The sequence below is a fragment of the Schistocerca gregaria genome, chromosome 1 (genome assembly GCF_023897955.1).
Source record: "Schistocerca gregaria isolate iqSchGreg1 chromosome 1, iqSchGreg1.2, whole genome shotgun sequence".
Lineage (NCBI taxonomy): Eukaryota > Metazoa > Arthropoda > Insecta > Orthoptera > Acrididae > Schistocerca > Schistocerca gregaria.
In genome coordinates this window covers 207,482,536-207,502,806 of record NC_064920.1, presented here as the reverse complement: position 1 = coordinate 207,502,806, position 20,271 = coordinate 207,482,536, and the positions used below count along the sequence as shown (strand labels likewise).

Here is a 20,271-nt window from a genome sequence, read left to right as displayed (position 1 = left end):
GCTCTGAATTGTATTTCTCTTGAACACTGTGGCAAAGAAGCGTGTGCTGCAACAGCCTCCTTAGCTCAGGGGCAGAGCACTGGTCTTGTAAACCAGGGGTCGTGAGTTCGATTCTCACAGGGTGCAGCACAATTTTAAATGGGCCAATATAATCCTTTGAACCGAAAATTTTAAAATAGCGTGTCTTTTCGGGCCTGAGCCAAGATCACAGATGACGATAGACGAAAGACGGCAGCACCCAGTCAGTCTTCGCTGTGGACCTCAGTGGTAGCGAATTGTTGTGCCAGAGTAACTCTTTGTACGCATTTTATTAGCTCTGAATTGTATTTCTCTTGAACACTGTGGCAAAGAAGTGTGTGCTGCAATAGCCTCCTTAGCTCAGGGGCAGAGCACTGGTCTTGTAAACCAGGGGTCGTGAGTTCGATTCTCACAGGGGGCAGCACAATTTTAAATGGGCCAATATAATCCTTTGAACCGAAAATTTTAAAATAGCGTGTCTTTTCGGGCCTGAGCCAAGATCACAGATGACGATAGACGAAAGACGGCAGCACCCAGTCAGTCTTCGCTGTGGACCTCAGTGGTAGCGAATTGTTGTGCCAGAGTAACTCTTTGTACGCATTTTATTAGCTCTGAATTGTATTTCTCTTGAACACTGTGGCAAAGAAGCGTGTGCTGCAACAGCCTCCTTAGCTCAGGGGCAGAGCACTGGTCTTGTAAACCAGGGGTCGTGAGTTCGATTCTCACAGGGGGCAGCACAATTTTAAATGGGCCAATATAATCCTTTGAACCGAAAATTTCAAAATAGCGTGTCTTTTCGGGCCTGAGCCAAGATCACAGATGACGATAGACGAAAGACGGCAGCACCCAGTCAGTCTTCGCTGTGGACCTCAGTGGTAGCGAATTGTTGTGCCAGAGTAACTCTTTGTACGCATTTTATTAGCTCTGAATTGTATTTCTCTTGAACACTGTGGCAAAGAAGCGTGTGCTGCAACAGCCTCCTTAGCTCAGGGGCAGAGCACTGGTCTTGTAAACCAGGGGTCGTGAGTTCGATTCTCACAGGGGGCAGCACAGTTTTAAATGGGCCAATATAATCCTTTGAACCGAAAATTTCAAAATAGCGTGTCTTTTCTGGCCTGAGCCAAGATCACAGATGACGATAGACGAAAGACGGCAGCACCCAGTCAGTCTTCGCTGTGGACCTCAGTGGTAGCGAATTGTTGTGCCAGAGTAACTCTTTGTACGCATTTTATAAGCTCTGAATTGTATTTCTCTTGAACACTGTGGCAAAGAAGTGTGTGCTGCAATAGCCTCCTTAGCTCAGGGGCAGAGCACTGGTCTTGTAAACCAGGGGTCGTGAGTTCGATTCTCACAGGGGGCAGCACAATTTTAAATGGGCCAATATAATCCTTTGAACCGAAAATTTCAAAATAGCGTGTCTTTTCGGGCCTGAGCCAAGATCACAGATGACGATAGACGAAAGACGGCAGCACCCAGTCAGTCTTCGCTGTGGACCTCAGTGGTAGCGAATTGTTGTGCCAGAGTAACTCTTTGTACGCATTTTATTAGCTCTGAATTGTATTTCTCTTGAACACTGTGGCAAAGAAGCGTGTGCTGCAACAGCCTCCTTAGCTCAGGGGCAGAGCACTGGTCTTGTAAACCAGGGGTCGTGAGTTCGATTCTTACAGGGGGCAGCACAATTTTAAATGGGCCAATATAATCCTTTGAACCGAAAATTTCAAAATAGCGTGTCTTTTCGGGCCTGAGCCAAGATCACAGATGACGATAGACGAAAGACGGCAGCACCCAGTCAGTCTTCGCTGTGGACCTCAGTGGTAGCGAATTGTTGTGCCAGAGTAATTCTTTGTACGCATTTTATTAGCTCTGAATTGTATTTCTCTTGAACACTGTGGCAAAGAAGCGTGTGCTGCAACAGCCTCCTTAGCTCAGGGGCAGAGCACTGGTCTTGTAATCCAGGGGTCGTGAGTTCGATTCTCACAGGGGGCAGCACAACTTTAAATGGGCCAATATAATCCTTTGAACCGAAAATTTCAAAATAGCGTGTCTTTTCGGTCCTGAGCCAAGATCACAGATGACGATAGACGAAAGACGGCAGCACCCAGTCAGTCTTCGCTGTGGACCTCAGTGGTAGCGAATTGTTGTGCCAGAGTAACTCTTTGTACGCATTTTATTAGCTCTGAATTGTATTTCTCTTGAACACTGTGGCAAAGAAGCGTGTGCTGCAACAGCCTCCTTAGCTCAGGGGCAGAGCACTGGTCTTGTAAACCAGGGGTCGTGAGTTCGATTCTCACAGGGGGCAGCACAATTTTAAATGGGCCAATATAATCCTTTGAACCGAAAATTTCAAAATAGCGTGTCTTTTCGGGCCTGAGCCAAGATCACAGATGACGATAGACGAAAGACGGCAGCACCCAGTCAGTCTTCGCTGTGGACCTCAGTGGTAGCGAATTGTTGTGCCAGAGTAACTCTTTGTACGCATTTTATTAGCTCTGACTTGTATTTCTCTTGAGCACTGTGGCAAAGAAGCGTGTGCTGCAACAGCCTCCTTAGCTCAGGGGCAGAGCACTGGTCTTGTAAACCAGGGGTCGTGAGTTCGATTCTCACAGAGAGCAGCTCAATTTTAAATGGGCCAATATAATCCTTTGAACCGAAAATTTCATAATAGCGTGTCTTTTCGGGCCTGAGCCAAGATCACAGATGACGATAGACGAAAGACGGCAGCACCCAGTCAGTCTTCGCTGTGGACCTCAGTGGTAGCGAATTGTTGTGCCAGAGTAACTCTTTGTACGCATTTTATAAGCTCTGAATTGTATTTCTCTTGAACACTGTGGCAAAGAAGTGTGTGCTGCAATAGCCTCCTTAGCTCAGGGGCAGAGCACTGGTCTTGTAAACCAGGGGTCGTGAGTTCGATTCTCACAGGGGGCAGCACAATTTTAAATGGGCCAATATAATCCTTTGAACCGAAAATTTCAAAATAGCGTGTCTTTTCGGGCCTGAGCCAAGATCGCAGATGACGATAGACGAAAGACGGCAGCACCCAGTCAGTCTTCGCTGTGGACCTCAGTGGTAGCGAATTGTTGTGCCAGAGTAACTCTTTGTACGCATTTTATTAGCTCTGAATTGTATTTCTCTTGAACACTGTGGCAAAGAAACGTGTGCTGCAACAGCCTCCTTAGCTCAGGGGCAGAGCACTGGTCTTGTAAACCAGGGGTCGTGAGTTCGATTCTCACAGGGGGCAGCACAATTTTAAATGGGCCAATATAATCCTTTGAACCGAAAATTTCAAAATAGCGTGTCCCTTCGGGCCTGAGCCAAGATCACAGATGACGATAGACGAAAGACGGCAGCACCCAGTCAGTCTTCGCTGTGGACCTCAGTGGTAGCGAATTGTTGTGCCAGAGTAACTCTTTGTACGCATTTTATTAGCTCTGAATTGTATTTCTCTTGAACACTGTGGCAAAGAAGCGTGTGCTGCAACAGCCTCCTTAGCTCAGGGGCAGAGCACTGGTCTTGTAAACCAGGGGTCGTGAGTTCGATTCTCACAGGGGGCAGCACAATTTTAAATGGGCCAATGTAATCCTTTGAACCGAAAATTTCAAAATAGCGTGTCTTTTCTGGCCTGAGCCAAGATCACAGATGACGATAGACGAAAGACGGCAGCACCCAGTCAGTCTTCGCTGTGGACCTCAGTGGTAGCGAATTGTTGTGCCAGAGTAACTCTTTGTACGCATTTTATTAGCTCTGAATTGTATTTCTCTTGAACACTGTGGCAAAGAAGCGTGTGCTGCAACAGCCTCCTTAGCTCAGGGGTGGAGCACTGGCCTTGTAAACCAGCGGTCGTGAGTTCGATTCTCACAGGGGCAGCACAATTTTAAATGGGCCAATATAATCCTTTGAACCGAAAATTTCAAAATAGCGTGTCTTTTCGGGCCTGAGCCAAGATCACAGATGACGATAGACGAAAGACGGCAGCACCCAGTCAGTCTTCGCTGTGGACCTCAGTGGTAGCGAATTGTTGTGCCAGAGTAACTCTTTGTACGCATTTTATAAGCTCTGAATTGTATTTCTCTTGAACACTGTGGCAAAGAAGCGTGTGCTGCAACAGCCTCCTTAGCTCAGGGGCAGAGCACTGGTCTTGTAAACCAGGGGTTGTGAGCTCGATTCTCACAGGGGGCAGCACAATTTTAAATGGGCCAATATAATCCTTTGAACCGAAAATTTCAAAATAGCGTGTCTTTTCGGGCCTGAGCCAAGATCACAGATGACGATAGACGAAAGACGGCAGCACCCAGTCAGTCTTCGCTGTGGACCTCAGTGGTAGCGAATTGTTGTGCCAGAGTAACTCTTTGTACGCATTTTATTAGCTCTGAATTGTATTTCTCTTGAACACTGTGGCAAAGAAGCGTGTGCTGCAACAGCCTCCTTAGCTCAGGGGCAGAGCACTGGTCTTGTAAACCAGGGGTCGTGAGTTCGATTCTCACAGAGGGCAGCACAATTTTAAATGGGCCAATATAATCCTTTGAACCGAAAATTTCAAAATAGCGTGTCTTTTCGGGCCTGAGCCAAGATCACAGATGACGATAGACGAAAGACGGCAGCACCCAGTCAGTCTTCGCTGTGGACCTCAGTGGTAGCGAATTGTTGTGCCAGAGTAACTATTTGTACGCATTTTATAAGCTCTGAATTGTATTTCTCTTGAACACTGTGGCAAAGAAGTATGTGCTGCAATAGCCTCCTTAGCTCAGGGGCAGAGCACTGGTCTTGTAAACCAGAGGTCGTGAGTTCGATTCTCACAGGGGGCAGCACAATTTTAAATGGGCCAATATAATCCTTTGAACCGAAAATTTTAAAATAGCGTGTCTTTTCGGGCCTGAGCCAAGATCACAGATGACGATAGACGAAAGACGGCAGCACCCAGTCAGTCTTCGCTGTGGACCTCAGTGGTAGCGAATTGTTGTGCCAGAGTAACTCTTTGTACGCATTTTATTAGCTCTGAATTGTATTTCTCTTGAACACTGTGGCGAAGAAGCGTGTGCTGCAACAGCCTCCTTAGCTCAGGGGCAGAGCACTGGTCTTGTAAACCAGGGGTCGTGAGTTCGATTCTCACAGGGGGCAGCACAATTTTAAATGGGCCAATATAATCCTTTGAACCGAAAATTTCAAAATAGCGTGTCTTTTCGGGCCTGAGCCAAGATCACAGATGACGATAGACGAAAGACGGCAGCACCCAGTCAGTCTTCGCTGTGGACCTCAGTGGTAGCGAATTGTTGTGCCAGAGTAACTCTTTGTACGCATTTTATTAGCTCTGAATTGTATTTCTCTTGAACACTGTGGCAAAGAAGCGTGTGCTGCAACAGCCTCCTTAGCTCAGGGGCAGAGCACTGGTCTTGTAAACCAGGGGTCGTGAGTTCGATTCTCACAGGGGGCAGCACAATTTTAAATGGGCCAATATAATCCTTTGAACCGAAAATTTCAAAATAGCGTGTCTTTTCTGGCCTGAGCCAAGATCACAGATGACGATAGACGAAAGACGGCAGCACCCAGTCAGTCTTCGCTGTGGACCTCAGTGGTAGCGAATTGTTGTGCCAGAGTAACTCTTTGTACGCATTTTATAAGCTCTGAATTGTATTTCTCTTGAACACTGTGGCAAAGAAGTGTGTGCTGCAATAGCCTCCTTAGCTCAGGGGCAGAGCACTGGTCTTGTAAACCAGGGGTCGTGAGTTCGATTCTCACAGGGGGCAGCACAATTTTAAATGGGCCAATATAATCCTTTGAACCGAAAATTTCAAAATAGCGTGTCTTTTCGGGCCTGAGCCAAGATCACAGATGACGATAGACGAAAGACGGCAGCACCCAGTCAGTCTTCGCTGTGGACCTCAGTGGTAGCGAATTGTTGTGCCAGAGTAACTCTTTGTACGCATTTTATTAGCTCTGAATTGTATTTCTCTTGAACACTGTGGCAAAGAAGCGTGTGCTGCAACAGCCTCCTTATCTCAGGGGCAGAGCACTGGTCTTGTAAACCAGGGGTCGTGAGTTCGATTCTTACAGGGGGCAGCACAATTTTAAATGGGCCAATATAATCCTTTGAACCGAAAATTTCAAAATAGCGTGTCTTTTCGGGCCTGAGCCAAGATCACAGATGACGATAGACGAAAGACGGCAGCACCCAGTCAGTCTTCGCTGTGGACCTCAGTGGTAGCGAATTGTTGTGCCAGAGTAACTCTTTGTACGCATTTTATTAGCTCTGAATTGTATTTCTCTTGAACACTGTGGCAAAGAAGCGTGTGCTGCAACAGCCTCCTTAGCTCAGGGGCAGAGCACTGGTCTTGTAAACCAGGGGTCGTGAGTTCGATTCTCACAGGGGGCAGCACAATTTTAAATGGGCCAATATAATCCTTTGAACCGAAAATTTCAAAATAGCGTGTCTTTTCGGGCCTGAGCCAAGATCACAGATGACGATAGACGAAAGACGGCAGCACCCAGTCAGTCTTCGCTGTGGACCTCAGTGGTAGCGAATTGTTGTGCCAGAGTAACTCTTTGTACGCATTTTATTAGCTCTGAATTGTATTTCTCTTGAACACTGTGGCAAAGAAGCGTGTGCTGCAACAGCCTCCTTAGCTCAGGGGCAGAGCACTGGTCTTGTAAACCAGGGGTCGTGAGTTCGATTCTCACAGGGGGCAGCACAATTTTAAATGGGCCAATATAATCCTTTGAACCGAAAATTTCAAAATAGCGTGTCTTTTCGGGCCTGAGCCAAGATCACAGATGACGATAGACGAAAGACGGCAGCACCCAGTCAGTCTTCGCTGTGGACCTCAGTGGTAGCGAATTGTTGTGCCAGAGTAACTCTTTGTACGCATTTTATTAGCTCTGAATTGTATTTCTCTTGAACACTGTGGCAAAGAAGCGTGTGCTGCAACAGCCTCCTTAGCTCAGGGGCAGAGCACTGGTCTTGTAAACCAGGGGTCGTGAGTTCGATTCTCACAGAGGGCAGCTCAATTTTAAATGGGCCAATATAATCCTTTGAACCGAAAATTTCAAAATAGCGTGTCTTTTCGGGCCTGAGCCAAGATCACAGATGACGATAGACGAAAGACGGCAGCACCCAGTCAGTCTTCGCTGTGGACCTCAGTGGTAGCGAATTGTTGTGCCAGAGTAACTCTTTGTACGCATTTTATAGGCTCTGAATTGTATTTCTCTTGAACACTGTGGCAAAGAAGTGTGTGCTGCAATAGCCTCCTTAGCTCAGGGGCAGAGTACTGGTCTTGTAAACCAGGGGTCGTGAGTTCGATTCTCACAGGGGGCAGCACAATTTTAAATGGGCCAATATAATCCTTTGAACCGAAAATTTCAAAATAGCGTGTCTTTTCCGGCCTGAGCCAAGATCGCAGATGACGATAGACGAAAGACGGCAGCACCCAGTCAGTCTTCGCTGTGGACCTCAGTGGTAGCGAATTGTTGTGCCAGAGTAACTCTTTGTATGCATTTTATTAGCTCTGAATTGTATTTCTCTTGAACACTGTGGCAAAGAAACGTGTGCTGCAACAGCCTCCTTAGCTCAGGGGCAGAGCACTGGTCTTGTAAACCAGGGGTCGTGAGTTCGATTCTCACAGGGGGCAGCACAATTTTAAATGGGCCAATATAATCCTTTGAACCGAAAATTTCAAAATAGCGTGTCTTTTCGGGCCTGAGCCAAGATCACAGATGACGATAGACGAAAGACGGCAGCACCCAGTCAGTCTTCGCTGTGGACCTCAGTGGTAGCGAATTGTTGTGCCAGAGTAACTCTTTGTACGCATTTTATTAGCTCTGAATTGTATTTCTCTTGAACACTGTGGCAAAGAAGCGTGTGCTGCAACAGCCTCCTTAGCTCAGGGGCAGAGCACTGGTCTTGTAAACCAGGGGTCGTGAGTTCGATTCTCACAGGGGTCAGCACAATTTTAAATGGGCCAATATAATCCTTTGAACCGAAAATTTCAAAATAGCGTGTCTTTTCGGGCCTGAGCCAAGATCACAGATGACGATAGACGAAAGACGGCAGCACCCAGTCAGTCTTCGCTGTGGACCTCAGTGGTAGCGAATTGTTGTGCCAGAGTAACTCTTTGTACGCATTTTATTAGCTCTGAATTGTATTTCTCTTGAACATTGTGGCAAAGAAGCGTGTGCTGCAACAGCCTCCTTAGCTCAGGGGCAGAGCACTGGTCTTGTAAACCAGGGGTCGTGAGTTCGATTCTCACAGGGGGCAGCACAATTTTAAATGGGCCAATATAATCCTTTGAACCGAAAATTTCAAAATAGCGTGTCTTTTCGGGCCTGAGCCAAGATCACAGATGACGATAGACGAAAGACGGCAGCACCCAGTCAGTCTTCGCTGTGGACCTCAGTGGTAGCGAATTGTTGTGCCAGAGTAACTCTTTGTACGCATTTTATAGGCTCTGAATTGTATTTCTCTTGAACACTGTGGCAAAGAAGTGTGTGCTGCAATAGCCTCCTTAGCTCAGGGGCAGAGTACTGGTCTTGTAAACCAGGGGTCGTGAGTTCGATTCTCACAGGGGGCAGCACAATTTTAAATGGGCCAATATAATCCTTTGAACCGAAAATTTCAAAATAGCGTGTCTTTTCCGGCCTGAGCCAAGATCGCAGATGACGATAGACGAAAGACGGCAGCACCCAGTCAGTCTTCGCTGTGGACCTCAGTGGTAGCGAATTGTTGTGCCAGAGTAACTCTTTGTATGCATTTTATTAGCTCTGAATTGTATTTCTCTTGAACACTGTGGCAAAGAAACGTGTGCTGCAACAGCCTCCTTAGCTCAGGGGCAGAGCACTGGTCTTGTAAACCAGGGGTCGTGAGTTCGATTCTCACAGGGGGCAGCACAATTTTAAATGGGCCAATATAATCCTTTGAACCGAAAATTTCAAAATAGCGTGTCTTTTCGGGCCTGAGCCAAGATCACAGATGACGATAGACGAAAGACGGCAGCACCCAGTCAGTCTTCGCTGTGGACCTCAGTGGTAGCGAATTGTTGTGCCAGAGTAACTCTTTGTACGCATTTTATTAGCTCTGAATTGTATTTCTCTTGAACACTGTGGCAAAGAAGCGTGTGCTGCAACAGCCTCCTTAGCTCAGGGGCAGAGCACTGGTCTTGTAAACCAGGGGTCGTGAGTTCGATTCTCACAGGGGTCAGCACAATTTTAAATGGGCCAATATAATCCTTTGAACCGAAAATTTCAAAATAGCGTGTCTTTTCGGGCCTGAGCCAAGATCACAGATGACGATAGACGAAAGACGGCAGCACCCAGTCAGTCTTCGCTGTGGACCTCAGTGGTAGCGAATTGTTGTGCCAGAGTAACTCTTTGTACGCATTTTATTAGCTCTGAATTGTATTTCTCTTGAACATTGTGGCAAAGAAGCGTGTGCTGCAACAGCCTCCTTAGCTCAGGGGCAGAGCACTGGTCTTGTAAACCAGCGGTCGTGAGTTCGATTCTCACAGGGGGCAGCACAATTTTAAATGGGCCAATATAATCCTTTGAACCGAAAATTTCAAAATAGCGTGTCTTTTCGGGCCTGAGCCAAGATCACAGATGACGATAGACGAAAGACGGCAGCACCCAGTCAGTCTTCGCTGTGGACCTCAGTGGTAGCGAATTGTTGTGCCAGAGTAACTCTTTGTACGCATTTTATAAGCTCTGAATTGTATTTCTCTTGAACACTGTGGCAAAGAAGCGTGTGCTGCAACAGCCTCCTTAGCTCAGGGGCAGAGCACTGGTCTTGTAAACCAGGGGTCGTGAGTTCGATTCTCACAGGGGCAGCACAATTTTAAATGGGCCAATATAATCCTTTGATTCGAAAATTTCAAAATAGCGTGTCTTTTCGGGCCTGAGCCAAGATCACAGATGACGATAGACGAAAGACGGCAGCACCCAGTCAGTCTTCGCTGTGGACCTCAGTGGTAGCGAATTGTTGTGCCAGAGTAACTCTTTGTACGCATTTTATTAGCTCTGAATTGTATTTCTCTTGAACACTGTGGCAAAGAAGGGTGTGCTGCAACAGCCTCCTTAGCTCAGGGGCAGAGCACTGGTCTTGTAAACCAGGGGTCGTGAGTTCGATTCTCACAGGGGGCAGCACAATTTTAAATGGGCCAATATAATCCTTTGAACCGAAAATTTCAAAATAGCGTGTCTTTTCGGGCCTGAGCCAAGATCACAGATGACGATAGACGAAAGACGGCAGCACCCAGTCAGTCTTCGCTGTGGACCTCAGTGGTAGCGAATTGTTGTGCCAGAGTAACTCTTTGTACGCATTTTATAAGCTCTGAATTGTATTTCTCTTGAACACTGTGGCAAAGAAGCGTGTGCTGCAACAGCCTCCTTAGCTCAGGGGCAGAGCACTGATCTTGTAAACCAGGGGTCGTGAGTTCGATTCTCACAGGGGCAGCACAATTTTAAATGGGCCAATATAATCCTTTGAACCGAAAATTTCAAAATAGCGTGTCTTTTCGGGCCTGAGCCAAGATCACAGATGACGATAGACGAAAGACGGCAGCACCCAGTCAGTCTTCGCTGTGGACCTCAGTGGTAGCGAATTGTTGTGCCAGAGTAACTCTTTGTACGCATTTTATTAGCTCTGAATTGTATTTCTCTTGAACACTGTGGCAAAGAAGCGTGTGCTGCAACAGCCTCCTTAGCTCAGGGGCAGAGCACTGGTCTTGTAAACCAGGGGTCGTGAGTTCGATTCTCACAGGGGGCAGCACAATTTTAAATGGGCCAATATAATCCTTTGAACCGAAAATTTCAAAATAGCGTGTCTTTTCGGGCCTGAGCCAAGATCACAGATGACGATAGACGAAAGACGGCAGCACCCAGTCAGTCTTCGCTGTGGACCTCAGTGGTAGCGAATTGTTGTGCCAGAGTAACTCTTTGTACGCATTTTATAAGCTCTGAATTGTATTTCTCTTGAACACTGTGGCAAAGAAGCGTGTGCTGCAACAGCCTCCTTAGCTCAGGGGCAGAGCACTGGTCTTGTAAACCAGGGGTCGTGAGTTCGATTCTCACAGGGGGCAGCACAATTTTAAATGGGCCAATATAATCCTTTGAACCGAAAATTTCAAAATAGCGTGTCTTTTCGGGCCTGAGCCAAGATCACAGATGACGATAGACGAAAGACGGCAGCACCCAGTCAGTCTTCGCTGTGGACCTCAGTGGTAGCGAATTGTTGTGCCAGAGTAACTCTTTGTACGCATTTTATTAGCTCTGAATTGTATTTCTCTTGAACACTGTGTCAAAGAAGCGTGTGCTGCAACAGCCTCCTTAGCTCAGGGGCAGAGCACTGGTCTTGTAAACCAGGGGTCGTGAGTTCGATTCTCACAGGGGGCAGCACAATTTTAAATGGGCCAATATAATCCTTTGAACCGAAAATTTCAAAATAGCGTGTCTTTTCGGGCCTGAGCCAAGATCACAGATGACGATAGACGAAAGACGGCAGCACCCAGTCAGTCTTCGCTGTGGACCTCAGTGGTAGCGAATTGTTGTGCCAGAGTAACTCTTTGTACGCATTTTATAAGCTCTGAATTGTATTTCTCTTGAACACTGTGGCAAAGAAGCGTGTGCTGCAACAGCCTCCTTAGCTCAGGGGCAGAGCACTGGTCTTGTAAACCAGGGGTCGTGAGTTCGATTCTCTGAGGGGGCAGCACAATTTTAAATGGGCCAATATAATCCTTTGAACCGAAAATTTCAAAATAGCGTGTCTTTTCGGGCCTGAGCCAAGATCACAGATGACGATAGACGAAAGACGGCAGCACCCAGTCAGTCTTCGCTGTGGACCTCAGTGGTAGCGAATTGTTGTGCCAGAGTAACTCTTTGTACGCATTTTATAAGCTCAGAATTGTATTTCTCTTGAACACTGTGGCAAAGAAGCGTGTGCTGCAACAGCCTCCATAGCTCAGGGGCAGAGCACTGGTCTTGTTAACCAGGGGTCGTGAGTTCGATTCTCACAGGGGGCAGCACGATTTTAAATGGGCCAATATAATCCTTTGAACCGAAAATTTCAAAATAGCGCGTCTTTCCGGGCCTGAGCCAAGATCACAGATGACGATAGACGAAAGACGGCAGCACCCAGTCAGTCTTCGCTGTGGACCTCAGTGGTAGCGAATTGTTGTGCCAGAGTAACTCTTTGTACGCATTTTATTAGCTCTGAATTGTATTTCTCTTGAACACTGTGGCAAAGAAGCGTGTGCTATAACAGCCTCCTTAGCTCAGGGGCAGAGCACTGGTCTTGTAAGCCAGGGGTCGTGAGTTCGATTCTCACAGGGGGCAGCACAATTTTAAATGGGCCAATATAATCCTTTGAACCGAAAATTTCAAAATAGCGTGTCTTTTCGGGCCTGAGCCAAGATCACAGATGACGATAGACGAAAGACGGCAGCACCCAGTCAGTCTTCGCTGTGGACCTCAGTGGTAGCGAATTGTTGTGCCAGAGTAACTCTTTGTACGCATTTTATAAGCTCTGAATTGTATTTCTCTTGAACACTGTGGCAAAGAAGCGTGTGCTGCAACAGCCTCCTTAGCTCAGGGGCAGAGCACTGGTCTTGTAAACCAGGGGTCGTGAGTTCGATTCTCACAGGGGGCAGCACAATTTTAAATGGGCCAATATAATCCTTTGAACCGAAAATTTCAAAATAGCGTGTCTTTTCGGGCCTGCGCCAAGATCACAGATGACGATAGACGAAAGACGGCAGCACCCAGTCAGTGTTCGCTGTGGACCTCAGTGGTAGCGAATTGTTGTGCCAGAGTAACTCTTTGTACGCATTTTATAAGCTCTGAATTGTATTTCTCTTGAACACTGTGGCAAAGAAGCGTGTGCTGCAACAGCCTCCTTAGCTCAGGGGCAGAGCACTGGTCTTGTAAACCAGGGGTCGTGAGTTCGATTCTCTCAGGGGGCAGCACAATTTTAAATGGGCCAATATAATCCTTTGAACCGAAAATTTCAAAATAGCGTGTCTTTTCGGGCCTGAGCCAAGATCACAGGTGACGATAGACGAAAGACGGCAGCACCCAGTCAGTCTTCGCTGTGGACCTCAGTGGTAGCGAATTGTTGTGCCAGAGTAACTCTTTGTACGCATTTTATAAGCTCTGAATTGTATTTCTCTTGAACACTGTGGCAAAGAAGCGTGTGCTGCAACAGCCTCCTTAGCTCAGGGGCAGAGCACTGGTCTTGTTAACCAGGGGTCGTGAGTTCGATTCTCACAGGGGGCAGCACAATTTTAAATGGGCCAATATAATCCTTTGAACCGAAAATTTCAAAATAGCGTGTCTTTTCGGGCCTGAGCCAAGATCACAGATGACGATAGACGAAAGACGGCAGCACCCAGTCAGTCTTCGCTGTGGACCTCAGTGGTAGCGAATTGTTGTGCCAGAGTAACTCTTTGTACGCATTTTATTAGCTCTGAATTGTATTTCTATTGAACACTGTGAAAAGAAGCGTGAGCTGCAACAGCCTCCTTAGCTCAGGGGCAGAGCACTGGTCTTGTAAACCAGGGGTCGTGAGTTCGATTCTCACAGGGGGCAGAACAATTTTAAATGGGCCAATATAATCCTTTGAACCGAAAATTTCAAAATAGCGTGTCTTTTCGGGCCTGAGCCAAGATCACAGATGACGATAGACGAAAGACGGCAGCACCCAGTCAGTCTTCGCTGTGGACCTCAGTGGTAGCGAATTGTTGTGCCAGAGTAACTCTTTGTACGCATTTTATAAGCTCTGAATTGTATTTCTCTTGAACACTGTGGCAAAGAAGCATGTGCTGCAACAGCCTCCTTAGCTCAGGGGCAGAGCACTGGTCTTGTAAACCAGGGGTCGTGAGTTCGATTCTCACAGGGGGCAGCACAATTTTAAATGGGCCAATATAATCCTTTGAACCGAAAATTTCAAAATAGCGTGTCTTTTCGGGCCTGAGCCAAGATCACAGATGACGATAGACGAAAGACGGCAGCACCCAGTCAGTCTTCGCTGTGGACCTCAGTGGTAGCGAATTGTTGTGCCAGAGTAACTCTTTGTACGCATTTTATAAGCTCTGAATTGTATTTTACTTGAACACTGTGGCAAAGAAGCGTGTGCTGCAACAGCCTCCTTAGCTCAGGGGCAGAGCACTGGTCTTGTAAACCAGGGGTCGTGAGTTCGATTCTCACAGGGGGCAGCACAATTTTAAATGGGCCAATATAATCCTTTGAACCGAAAATTTCAAAATAGCGTGTCTTTTCGGGCCTGAGCCAAGATCACAGATGACGATAGACGAAAGACGGCAGCACCCAGTCAGTCTTCGCTATGGACCTCAGTGGTAGCGAATTGTTGTGCCAGAGTAACCCTTTGTACGCATTTTATAAGCTCTGAATTGTATTTCTCTTGAACACTGTGGCAAAGAAGCGTGTGCTGCAACAGCCTCCTTAGCTCAGGGGCAGAGCACTGGTCTTGTTAACCAGGGGTCGTGAGTTCGATTCTCACAGGGGGCAGCACAATTTTAAATGGGCCAATATAATCCTTTGAACCGAAAATTTCAAAATAGCGCGTCTTTTCGGGCCTGAGCCAAGATCACAGATGACGATAGACGAAAGACGGCAGCACCCAGTCAGTCTTCGCTGTGGACCTCAGTGGTAGCGAATTGTTGTGCCAGAGTAACTCTTTGTACGCATTTTATTAGCTCTGAATTGTATTTCTCTTGAACACTGTGGCAAAGAAGCGTGTGCTGCAACAGCCTCCTTAGCTCAGGGGCAGAGCACTGGTCTTGTAAACCAGGGGTCGTGAGTTCGATTCTCACAGGGGGCAGCACAATTTTAAATGGGCCAATATAATCCTTTGAACCGAAAATTTCAAAATAGCGTGTCTTTTCGGGCCTGAGCCAAGATCACAGATGACGATAGACGAAAGACGGCAGCACCCAGTCAGTCTTCGCTGTGGACCTCAGTGGTAGCGAATTGTTGTGCCAGAGTAACTCTTTGTACGCATTTTATAAGCTCTGAATTGTATTTCTCTTGAACACTGTGGCAAAGAAGCGTGTGCTGCAACAGCCTCCTTAGCTCAGGGGCAGTCTGCCTGCAGCGGCGGTGGCGAGCGGTTCGTCGTGCTGTGCTTCGCTCTGCGGCTGGCTTTGTTTACATCCGCTGTGTAAGTCTGTGCGTTTTCGCCGGCGCTTCGCAGTAGTTAGATATTCTGTCAACGTTCGAAAATGCAGTAATGGCTCAACTTAGTAGAAAGGACACTCTGAAATTTACCTTTGATCGACGTTTTGCTCGACCTAAATCTTTCGAAATTGAGGATTGGTTAGAGGAAGTTGTTCAAGTTCCGTTTGAAGATACTGTTGGTTTTCACTTGTCAATTGTGAGTAGTGTGATGTACTTGAAGCTGAAAAACCCTGAGTTATGCGAACGAGTTGTCAATAATACCGGTGGTAAGCTTAAGTTTAAACACAGTGATGGAAATATTGGCGAAGTTACTGTCGATCATGTGGGACTTGGTATTCGAACAATTCGAATTTTTGAGCTACCCTTTGAAGTTCCTACAGATGCGATCAATCTTGTTATTGCACCCTTTGGGAAGGTCCTCAGTAATTTTGCAGAAAAATGGTCCGGTGCTCACAAATATCCGGTTTTGAACGGTGTCAGGCAGTTGAAGGTGGACTTATTACGACATATTCCGTCTTACATTAACGTTTGCGGTTATCGAGGTATCGTCATTTATGATGGTCAACCACGAACGTGTGCAGCTTGCAATTCTCCAGGTCATATTCGTTCTGAATGTATTCAAAGACGTGTTGTGCAGCTGCCGACAGGTGAACCGGTGAAGTCCGCGGAGATGACTATTTTGTCCACCACTTACGCTTCGGTGGCTCGCGACCAACCGACCGACCAACTGCCCATGGATACCGAAGTAGACATTCGCCCCCAACCAACCCTTCCTCCAACGGCCGAGCAACTTGTTGACATTTCTGAGCGACAAGAGCAACACCTGAGTGTGAGTGACGTGGTTGATTCCGTAGCGCAGTCCCCGACTCTGTCAACAGAACAAAATTCCACCTCCTCAGAGACGCAGGTCAGGACTGTGACTGCTGAATGTCGTTCCCCACAACCCCACCATGAAATCTCGGATTCCGATGAGCGTTGTCCACCTGCTAAATCCCCGCGGAAGAACAAGAAACGCAGAATCGCCCGCCAGGGTGCGGAAGAGGCGGCGGCGTCGTTGCGGGGAAAGGTGCAGCAAATCATGGACAAAGTCAGTGCAAAATCACCAGAATCCTCCCGACAACAGGCGCTAACTTCTGCACACCTGCGGGATGAAGATCGTGCAATCACGCTAACTGAGCCCTCTCGCGATGCTACCGGCCAGGTGTCTCCCATGTGCAGTGACGATGTTGATCATTGTTTAAAAGAACAACGACAACATCATCCTCTTGCGTCCAAGAACCCCAGCACTATAGACTGGGCGGCGGAACCTGAGGTCGAACACATGGACGCTGATGCAACTGATATTCCAGTCACTTCCCGATTTCCCGAACAGCCTTCTACGGCAGTAGAACCGGCACATGATGATAAGTTACTGGATCCACGGCAGGCAAACAAAGAAGAGGACTCTGACTTCTTTTAAAACGGCGCCGATTCCTTCTTACTCTCGTAAGAGCGTGAATGACTGATCAGCAGGCGTATAAAATTGGTACATTAAATATAAATAAAATCCGCAGTTCCCTCAAACTCGACAACATCGTAGACCTCTTATACGCCGCCGACATTGATATCCTCTTGCTTCAGGAGGTCGCCGACATTGCTTTGAACCACATTCCCGGTTATAATGTGACGGCCAATCCGGGACACGGTTCCGATTTAGGCACCGCTATTCTCACGAAAGAAGGAATTATCGTCCAGAATGTAGAACGACTCATAAGTTGTAGGGGAATTGGCGTGACTATCAATAATGTTAGACTCCTAAATCTGTATGCACCATCCGGCTCAACTAATAGGCGACGCCGAGCGGACTTTTTCAAGGAAGAAATACTTCCGCTTTTTGCAACACAATATGACCACCTAATATTGGCGGGAGATTTTAACTGTGTACTTAACGCCAAAGATCAGACGCCGCATTTCAATACATCGATTGAATTAGAACAGATCGTCAAGGATTTACGTTTAGTCGATACGTGGGAGCACAAGTTTGGTACAACACCTGGTTTTACTCACGTCACGAATCATTCAGCGAGTAGATTGGACCGCATTTACGTATCGGACACTCTCAGACAGCGAATTTTACAAACTGAGGTCTGGCCAACCAGTTTCTCCGACCATGCGGCTTATATTTGCACGCTGAATTTGGGGAAACAGGAAACCTACCGAGGCAAAGGACTATGGAAACTAAATGTTGCACATTTAGACGATCCTGAATGCAGAGAAGCCTTCACTCGAGCGTGGAATGAAAGTGAAGCCAAATTCAGTACGTATGGCTCGGCATTGCAATGGTGGCTCGAATGCGCTAAACCGAAAATTCGTAAATCCATGATACAATATTCCCGGAATAAGAACTGGTGGTTTAAGAGAACGATGGAGTTTTATTATCAATGTCTTCGAGACTTATATACTCTTGATGCCACTGTGATTGACAACTACCCCCGCATTAAAAGACTGCAAGCAAAAATATTACTTTTGAAACGAAAACAGATGGAAGGTTACAAAATTAGAGGTCGGGTTTCGACTATGGCAAAAGGCGAACAGCCATCCATTTATCACCTGATACGTGAAACTAAACGAGCACGGACAAAGATCTTAACTGAACTACAATCCGAAGACGGCACGATTCTAACTCGGCAACACGATATCAGAGACGCCGTTCAAACTTATTACACTGACTTGATGTCCAATAAACCTACCGACGACGAAGCCCTTGCAGAGTTCCGGAGCAGCTTAACGCACAGGCTTCGCCCTGCGGATGTAGCCGAACTCGTCACCGATGTAACGGAAGATGAACTGGAAGATGTGGTGTTCCACAGTCCAAAAAACAAATCTCCCGGATGTGACGGTCTCCCGGTGGAACTTTATCAAGTCTTCTGGCCACAACTGAAGACAAAGCTGACGGTGCTCTGCAACGAACTTCTTCAACCGGACATGCCCATTCCTCCGCCATTCAGTGAAGGACTTGTGGTCTTACTCCCGAAACGGACGAGCAATAACACCGTCGCAACTTTGCGACCCATTACGTTGCTCAACAGCGACTACAAAATTTTTGCTCGCATTCTCGCAACGAGAATGAAAACTGTGATGCATACCGTCATTGGATCACATCAAACGAGTGTTGGAAAGGACAGAGCTATATATCAGACATTATCAGACTATCGAGATGTGATTTCTGTTGCGGACGCTTGCAAAATCCGATGTGCTATCGTAACTTTAGATTTCGCACAGGCTTTCGACAGAGTGAACCATCCTTACCTTTTCCAGATAATGCAGACTCTGGGTTTTCCTCCGCAGTTCATCAGCATCATACAGAAATTGTTACGGAATAGTACATCCAAACTTGTCGTTAACGGTCAGCCAAGTCGCGCCGTCCCGATAAACAGTTCTGTTAGGCAGGGCTGCCCTATGTCAATGACGCTGTTTGCCATTGCGATCGAACCGCTGCTAGTCACCTTGACGGAACGTTTACAAGGACTCCACATACACGGGCAGAAGATAGTGTGCCGAGCTTACGCTGATGATGTTACCTTCCTAGCTATGAATGTCAATGAGGTCGAGAGGGGTCTCCTGATCATCTCACAATATGAAAAGGCATCTGGTGCGAAACTGCATTGGACGAAATCAGGGATCATGAACGTTGGGCAAGGCATAGGCGCGATCGGTCATGGCCAGCTTAAAGAGATCACTAGGATGACGTGTCTCGGTGTCGATTTTCGGAACACCATCCGCCATACCATTGCCGCCAATTATAAGCAATTGCTCAACAAAATTCGTGCTTGTGCGAAGTTACATAGCGTCAGGAAATTGGACGAGCTTCAAAAGGTTGAATTGGCCAATATTTATATCACTGCCAAAATCAATTATGTGGCTCAAGTTTTGCCCATCCCCACCGATATAGCCAAATGCATGCTGTCCGCGCTTGGACACTTTGTATGTCGTGGCCAGATCTTTAAAGTTCGATATGACACCTTGACACTCCCAACGCGAGATGGCGGACTCAGTCTCACCGATGTACACAAAAAAGCGAAAGCTCTTTATTTCTGCAAAACTTACAAGCTATGGAAACAGTCACCGACCAGTCTGACCGCTCTGGTCCTGAATGAAATCGCACCGACTGATCTTCAACCGCCAATTGATGTGCACCATATACCGACTGCGCTCTACCACTTCAAGAGTTTTCTCTTAGAGTATAGTTATGTCCATACAACAGTCTCTGAAAAGAATTTGACGACAGTTAAGGCAATCTACAACTCCTTTGTGGCAACTAAATCACGGAATGTTATCGAACAAAAATTTCCAAACTACAACTGGGACGCGACGTGGCAAAACATCCACAGCCCCTACTTACCTTCGCAAGTAAAGGCGACGTGGTACGCTGCCGTCAATAGAAAAATCCCGACGCAGTCCAGGCTTCATGCAATTCATTTGCAGGACTCGCCAATGTGTGTCACGTGTAATCTCATAGACAGCGAAGAACACCGTTTCGTCTGTGGTACCACGAAAGATATATGGGGTTACGCCCGACAGAAACTGTCGAGCATCAAGAGGACCTCACCATCTGCGATAACGCCAGCTGACTTTCTCAACCCTGAAGCAATCCCATTTCCCAGGACAAAGCGGAACGCTGTCAACTGGATAATAGGTCACACAGTGCACTATATTTTTAGTACTGGCGATAAGAACAAAGACGATTTCGTTCTATACCTGACCCTGCAGCACAGCATGATCGCACGCGAACGTAACTACAAGGCGACCTTTGCCAACTTTTTAAGCAAGACCATTGTGTGATATGCGATTCGACACTCGACCCGTCAGTCTTGCCATGACGGGGAACGTAATATTTAAAGAACGCCCGAAACTATACCACGAGACATGAATGCATGTTTAACCTTCTTTCGAAGTAAGGCGAAACCGACTATTCGCTACATCATTGAGGAGCAGCAGAGGACAATAACAGACGAAAGATGTGAAGACAACACTAGAGAAAAAAACAAACACTTTTCGTTTTCTTATATTTTGCACCAACAAAGGAGAAGATTCCTTTTTAAT

At 46.9% G+C, this 20,271-nt stretch overlaps 48 non-coding genes across 48 annotated transcripts; all 48 read left to right on the top strand.

Moving 5' to 3' along the window:
• The first annotated feature begins 54 nt into the window (after positions 1–54).
• Positions 55–126, top strand: Trnat-ugu (transfer RNA threonine (anticodon UGU)). The gene has a single exon. It is a non-coding gene; the product is annotated as a tRNA-Thr (tRNA).
• A 241-nt stretch (positions 127–367) lies between these two features.
• On the top strand, positions 368–439 carry Trnat-ugu (transfer RNA threonine (anticodon UGU)). Its single transcript has one exon. It is a non-coding gene; the product is annotated as a tRNA-Thr (tRNA).
• Positions 440–680: 241 nt separating this feature from the next.
• Trnat-ugu (transfer RNA threonine (anticodon UGU)) lies at positions 681–752 on the top strand. The gene has a single exon. It is a non-coding gene; the product is annotated as a tRNA-Thr (tRNA).
• A 241-nt stretch (positions 753–993) lies between these two features.
• Positions 994–1,065, top strand: Trnat-ugu (transfer RNA threonine (anticodon UGU)). The gene has a single exon. It is a non-coding gene; the product is annotated as a tRNA-Thr (tRNA).
• A 241-nt stretch (positions 1,066–1,306) lies between these two features.
• Trnat-ugu (transfer RNA threonine (anticodon UGU)) lies at positions 1,307–1,378 on the top strand. Its single transcript has one exon. It is a non-coding gene; the product is annotated as a tRNA-Thr (tRNA).
• Positions 1,379–1,619: 241 nt separating this feature from the next.
• On the top strand, positions 1,620–1,691 carry Trnat-ugu (transfer RNA threonine (anticodon UGU)). Its single transcript has one exon. It is a non-coding gene; the product is annotated as a tRNA-Thr (tRNA).
• A 241-nt stretch (positions 1,692–1,932) lies between these two features.
• Positions 1,933–2,004, top strand: Trnat-ugu (transfer RNA threonine (anticodon UGU)). The gene has a single exon. It is a non-coding gene; the product is annotated as a tRNA-Thr (tRNA).
• Positions 2,005–2,245: 241 nt separating this feature from the next.
• On the top strand, positions 2,246–2,317 carry Trnat-ugu (transfer RNA threonine (anticodon UGU)). The gene has a single exon. It is a non-coding gene; the product is annotated as a tRNA-Thr (tRNA).
• A 241-nt stretch (positions 2,318–2,558) lies between these two features.
• On the top strand, positions 2,559–2,630 carry Trnat-ugu (transfer RNA threonine (anticodon UGU)). The gene has a single exon. It is a non-coding gene; the product is annotated as a tRNA-Thr (tRNA).
• Positions 2,631–2,871: 241 nt separating this feature from the next.
• On the top strand, positions 2,872–2,943 carry Trnat-ugu (transfer RNA threonine (anticodon UGU)). The gene has a single exon. It is a non-coding gene; the product is annotated as a tRNA-Thr (tRNA).
• A 241-nt stretch (positions 2,944–3,184) lies between these two features.
• On the top strand, positions 3,185–3,256 carry Trnat-ugu (transfer RNA threonine (anticodon UGU)). Its single transcript has one exon. It is a non-coding gene; the product is annotated as a tRNA-Thr (tRNA).
• Positions 3,257–3,497: 241 nt separating this feature from the next.
• On the top strand, positions 3,498–3,569 carry Trnat-ugu (transfer RNA threonine (anticodon UGU)). The gene has a single exon. It is a non-coding gene; the product is annotated as a tRNA-Thr (tRNA).
• Positions 3,570–3,810: 241 nt separating this feature from the next.
• Positions 3,811–3,884, top strand: Trnat-ugu (transfer RNA threonine (anticodon UGU)). The gene has a single exon. It is a non-coding gene; the product is annotated as a tRNA-Thr (tRNA).
• Positions 3,885–4,122: 238 nt separating this feature from the next.
• Positions 4,123–4,194, top strand: Trnat-ugu (transfer RNA threonine (anticodon UGU)). The gene has a single exon. It is a non-coding gene; the product is annotated as a tRNA-Thr (tRNA).
• A 241-nt stretch (positions 4,195–4,435) lies between these two features.
• On the top strand, positions 4,436–4,507 carry Trnat-ugu (transfer RNA threonine (anticodon UGU)). Its single transcript has one exon. It is a non-coding gene; the product is annotated as a tRNA-Thr (tRNA).
• A 241-nt stretch (positions 4,508–4,748) lies between these two features.
• On the top strand, positions 4,749–4,820 carry Trnat-ugu (transfer RNA threonine (anticodon UGU)). The gene has a single exon. It is a non-coding gene; the product is annotated as a tRNA-Thr (tRNA).
• Positions 4,821–5,061: 241 nt separating this feature from the next.
• On the top strand, positions 5,062–5,133 carry Trnat-ugu (transfer RNA threonine (anticodon UGU)). The gene has a single exon. It is a non-coding gene; the product is annotated as a tRNA-Thr (tRNA).
• Positions 5,134–5,374: 241 nt separating this feature from the next.
• Positions 5,375–5,446, top strand: Trnat-ugu (transfer RNA threonine (anticodon UGU)). Its single transcript has one exon. It is a non-coding gene; the product is annotated as a tRNA-Thr (tRNA).
• Positions 5,447–5,687: 241 nt separating this feature from the next.
• Trnat-ugu (transfer RNA threonine (anticodon UGU)) lies at positions 5,688–5,759 on the top strand. The gene has a single exon. It is a non-coding gene; the product is annotated as a tRNA-Thr (tRNA).
• Positions 5,760–6,000: 241 nt separating this feature from the next.
• Positions 6,001–6,072, top strand: Trnat-ugu (transfer RNA threonine (anticodon UGU)). Its single transcript has one exon. It is a non-coding gene; the product is annotated as a tRNA-Thr (tRNA).
• Positions 6,073–6,313: 241 nt separating this feature from the next.
• Trnat-ugu (transfer RNA threonine (anticodon UGU)) lies at positions 6,314–6,385 on the top strand. Its single transcript has one exon. It is a non-coding gene; the product is annotated as a tRNA-Thr (tRNA).
• Positions 6,386–6,626: 241 nt separating this feature from the next.
• Trnat-ugu (transfer RNA threonine (anticodon UGU)) lies at positions 6,627–6,698 on the top strand. The gene has a single exon. It is a non-coding gene; the product is annotated as a tRNA-Thr (tRNA).
• A 241-nt stretch (positions 6,699–6,939) lies between these two features.
• On the top strand, positions 6,940–7,011 carry Trnat-ugu (transfer RNA threonine (anticodon UGU)). Its single transcript has one exon. It is a non-coding gene; the product is annotated as a tRNA-Thr (tRNA).
• Positions 7,012–7,252: 241 nt separating this feature from the next.
• Trnat-ugu (transfer RNA threonine (anticodon UGU)) lies at positions 7,253–7,324 on the top strand. The gene has a single exon. It is a non-coding gene; the product is annotated as a tRNA-Thr (tRNA).
• A 241-nt stretch (positions 7,325–7,565) lies between these two features.
• On the top strand, positions 7,566–7,637 carry Trnat-ugu (transfer RNA threonine (anticodon UGU)). Its single transcript has one exon. It is a non-coding gene; the product is annotated as a tRNA-Thr (tRNA).
• Positions 7,638–7,878: 241 nt separating this feature from the next.
• Trnat-ugu (transfer RNA threonine (anticodon UGU)) lies at positions 7,879–7,953 on the top strand. Its single transcript has one exon. It is a non-coding gene; the product is annotated as a tRNA-Thr (tRNA).
• Positions 7,954–8,191: 238 nt separating this feature from the next.
• Trnat-ugu (transfer RNA threonine (anticodon UGU)) lies at positions 8,192–8,263 on the top strand. Its single transcript has one exon. It is a non-coding gene; the product is annotated as a tRNA-Thr (tRNA).
• Positions 8,264–8,504: 241 nt separating this feature from the next.
• On the top strand, positions 8,505–8,576 carry Trnat-ugu (transfer RNA threonine (anticodon UGU)). Its single transcript has one exon. It is a non-coding gene; the product is annotated as a tRNA-Thr (tRNA).
• Positions 8,577–8,817: 241 nt separating this feature from the next.
• Positions 8,818–8,889, top strand: Trnat-ugu (transfer RNA threonine (anticodon UGU)). Its single transcript has one exon. It is a non-coding gene; the product is annotated as a tRNA-Thr (tRNA).
• A 241-nt stretch (positions 8,890–9,130) lies between these two features.
• Trnat-ugu (transfer RNA threonine (anticodon UGU)) lies at positions 9,131–9,205 on the top strand. The gene has a single exon. It is a non-coding gene; the product is annotated as a tRNA-Thr (tRNA).
• A 238-nt stretch (positions 9,206–9,443) lies between these two features.
• Trnat-ugu (transfer RNA threonine (anticodon UGU)) lies at positions 9,444–9,515 on the top strand. Its single transcript has one exon. It is a non-coding gene; the product is annotated as a tRNA-Thr (tRNA).
• A 241-nt stretch (positions 9,516–9,756) lies between these two features.
• On the top strand, positions 9,757–9,830 carry Trnat-ugu (transfer RNA threonine (anticodon UGU)). Its single transcript has one exon. It is a non-coding gene; the product is annotated as a tRNA-Thr (tRNA).
• Positions 9,831–10,068: 238 nt separating this feature from the next.
• On the top strand, positions 10,069–10,140 carry Trnat-ugu (transfer RNA threonine (anticodon UGU)). Its single transcript has one exon. It is a non-coding gene; the product is annotated as a tRNA-Thr (tRNA).
• A 241-nt stretch (positions 10,141–10,381) lies between these two features.
• Trnat-ugu (transfer RNA threonine (anticodon UGU)) lies at positions 10,382–10,455 on the top strand. The gene has a single exon. It is a non-coding gene; the product is annotated as a tRNA-Thr (tRNA).
• Positions 10,456–10,693: 238 nt separating this feature from the next.
• On the top strand, positions 10,694–10,765 carry Trnat-ugu (transfer RNA threonine (anticodon UGU)). The gene has a single exon. It is a non-coding gene; the product is annotated as a tRNA-Thr (tRNA).
• Positions 10,766–11,006: 241 nt separating this feature from the next.
• Trnat-ugu (transfer RNA threonine (anticodon UGU)) lies at positions 11,007–11,078 on the top strand. Its single transcript has one exon. It is a non-coding gene; the product is annotated as a tRNA-Thr (tRNA).
• Positions 11,079–11,319: 241 nt separating this feature from the next.
• Trnat-ugu (transfer RNA threonine (anticodon UGU)) lies at positions 11,320–11,391 on the top strand. Its single transcript has one exon. It is a non-coding gene; the product is annotated as a tRNA-Thr (tRNA).
• Positions 11,392–11,632: 241 nt separating this feature from the next.
• Positions 11,633–11,704, top strand: Trnat-ugu (transfer RNA threonine (anticodon UGU)). The gene has a single exon. It is a non-coding gene; the product is annotated as a tRNA-Thr (tRNA).
• A 241-nt stretch (positions 11,705–11,945) lies between these two features.
• Trnat-ugu (transfer RNA threonine (anticodon UGU)) lies at positions 11,946–12,017 on the top strand. The gene has a single exon. It is a non-coding gene; the product is annotated as a tRNA-Thr (tRNA).
• A 241-nt stretch (positions 12,018–12,258) lies between these two features.
• Trnat-ugu (transfer RNA threonine (anticodon UGU)) lies at positions 12,259–12,330 on the top strand. The gene has a single exon. It is a non-coding gene; the product is annotated as a tRNA-Thr (tRNA).
• A 241-nt stretch (positions 12,331–12,571) lies between these two features.
• Positions 12,572–12,643, top strand: Trnat-ugu (transfer RNA threonine (anticodon UGU)). The gene has a single exon. It is a non-coding gene; the product is annotated as a tRNA-Thr (tRNA).
• A 241-nt stretch (positions 12,644–12,884) lies between these two features.
• Positions 12,885–12,956, top strand: Trnat-ugu (transfer RNA threonine (anticodon UGU)). The gene has a single exon. It is a non-coding gene; the product is annotated as a tRNA-Thr (tRNA).
• A 241-nt stretch (positions 12,957–13,197) lies between these two features.
• On the top strand, positions 13,198–13,269 carry Trnat-ugu (transfer RNA threonine (anticodon UGU)). Its single transcript has one exon. It is a non-coding gene; the product is annotated as a tRNA-Thr (tRNA).
• A 240-nt stretch (positions 13,270–13,509) lies between these two features.
• On the top strand, positions 13,510–13,581 carry Trnat-ugu (transfer RNA threonine (anticodon UGU)). The gene has a single exon. It is a non-coding gene; the product is annotated as a tRNA-Thr (tRNA).
• Positions 13,582–13,822: 241 nt separating this feature from the next.
• Positions 13,823–13,894, top strand: Trnat-ugu (transfer RNA threonine (anticodon UGU)). The gene has a single exon. It is a non-coding gene; the product is annotated as a tRNA-Thr (tRNA).
• A 241-nt stretch (positions 13,895–14,135) lies between these two features.
• Trnat-ugu (transfer RNA threonine (anticodon UGU)) lies at positions 14,136–14,207 on the top strand. The gene has a single exon. It is a non-coding gene; the product is annotated as a tRNA-Thr (tRNA).
• A 241-nt stretch (positions 14,208–14,448) lies between these two features.
• On the top strand, positions 14,449–14,520 carry Trnat-ugu (transfer RNA threonine (anticodon UGU)). The gene has a single exon. It is a non-coding gene; the product is annotated as a tRNA-Thr (tRNA).
• Positions 14,521–14,761: 241 nt separating this feature from the next.
• On the top strand, positions 14,762–14,833 carry Trnat-ugu (transfer RNA threonine (anticodon UGU)). The gene has a single exon. It is a non-coding gene; the product is annotated as a tRNA-Thr (tRNA).
• The last annotated feature ends 5,438 nt before the right edge of the window (positions 14,834–20,271 follow it).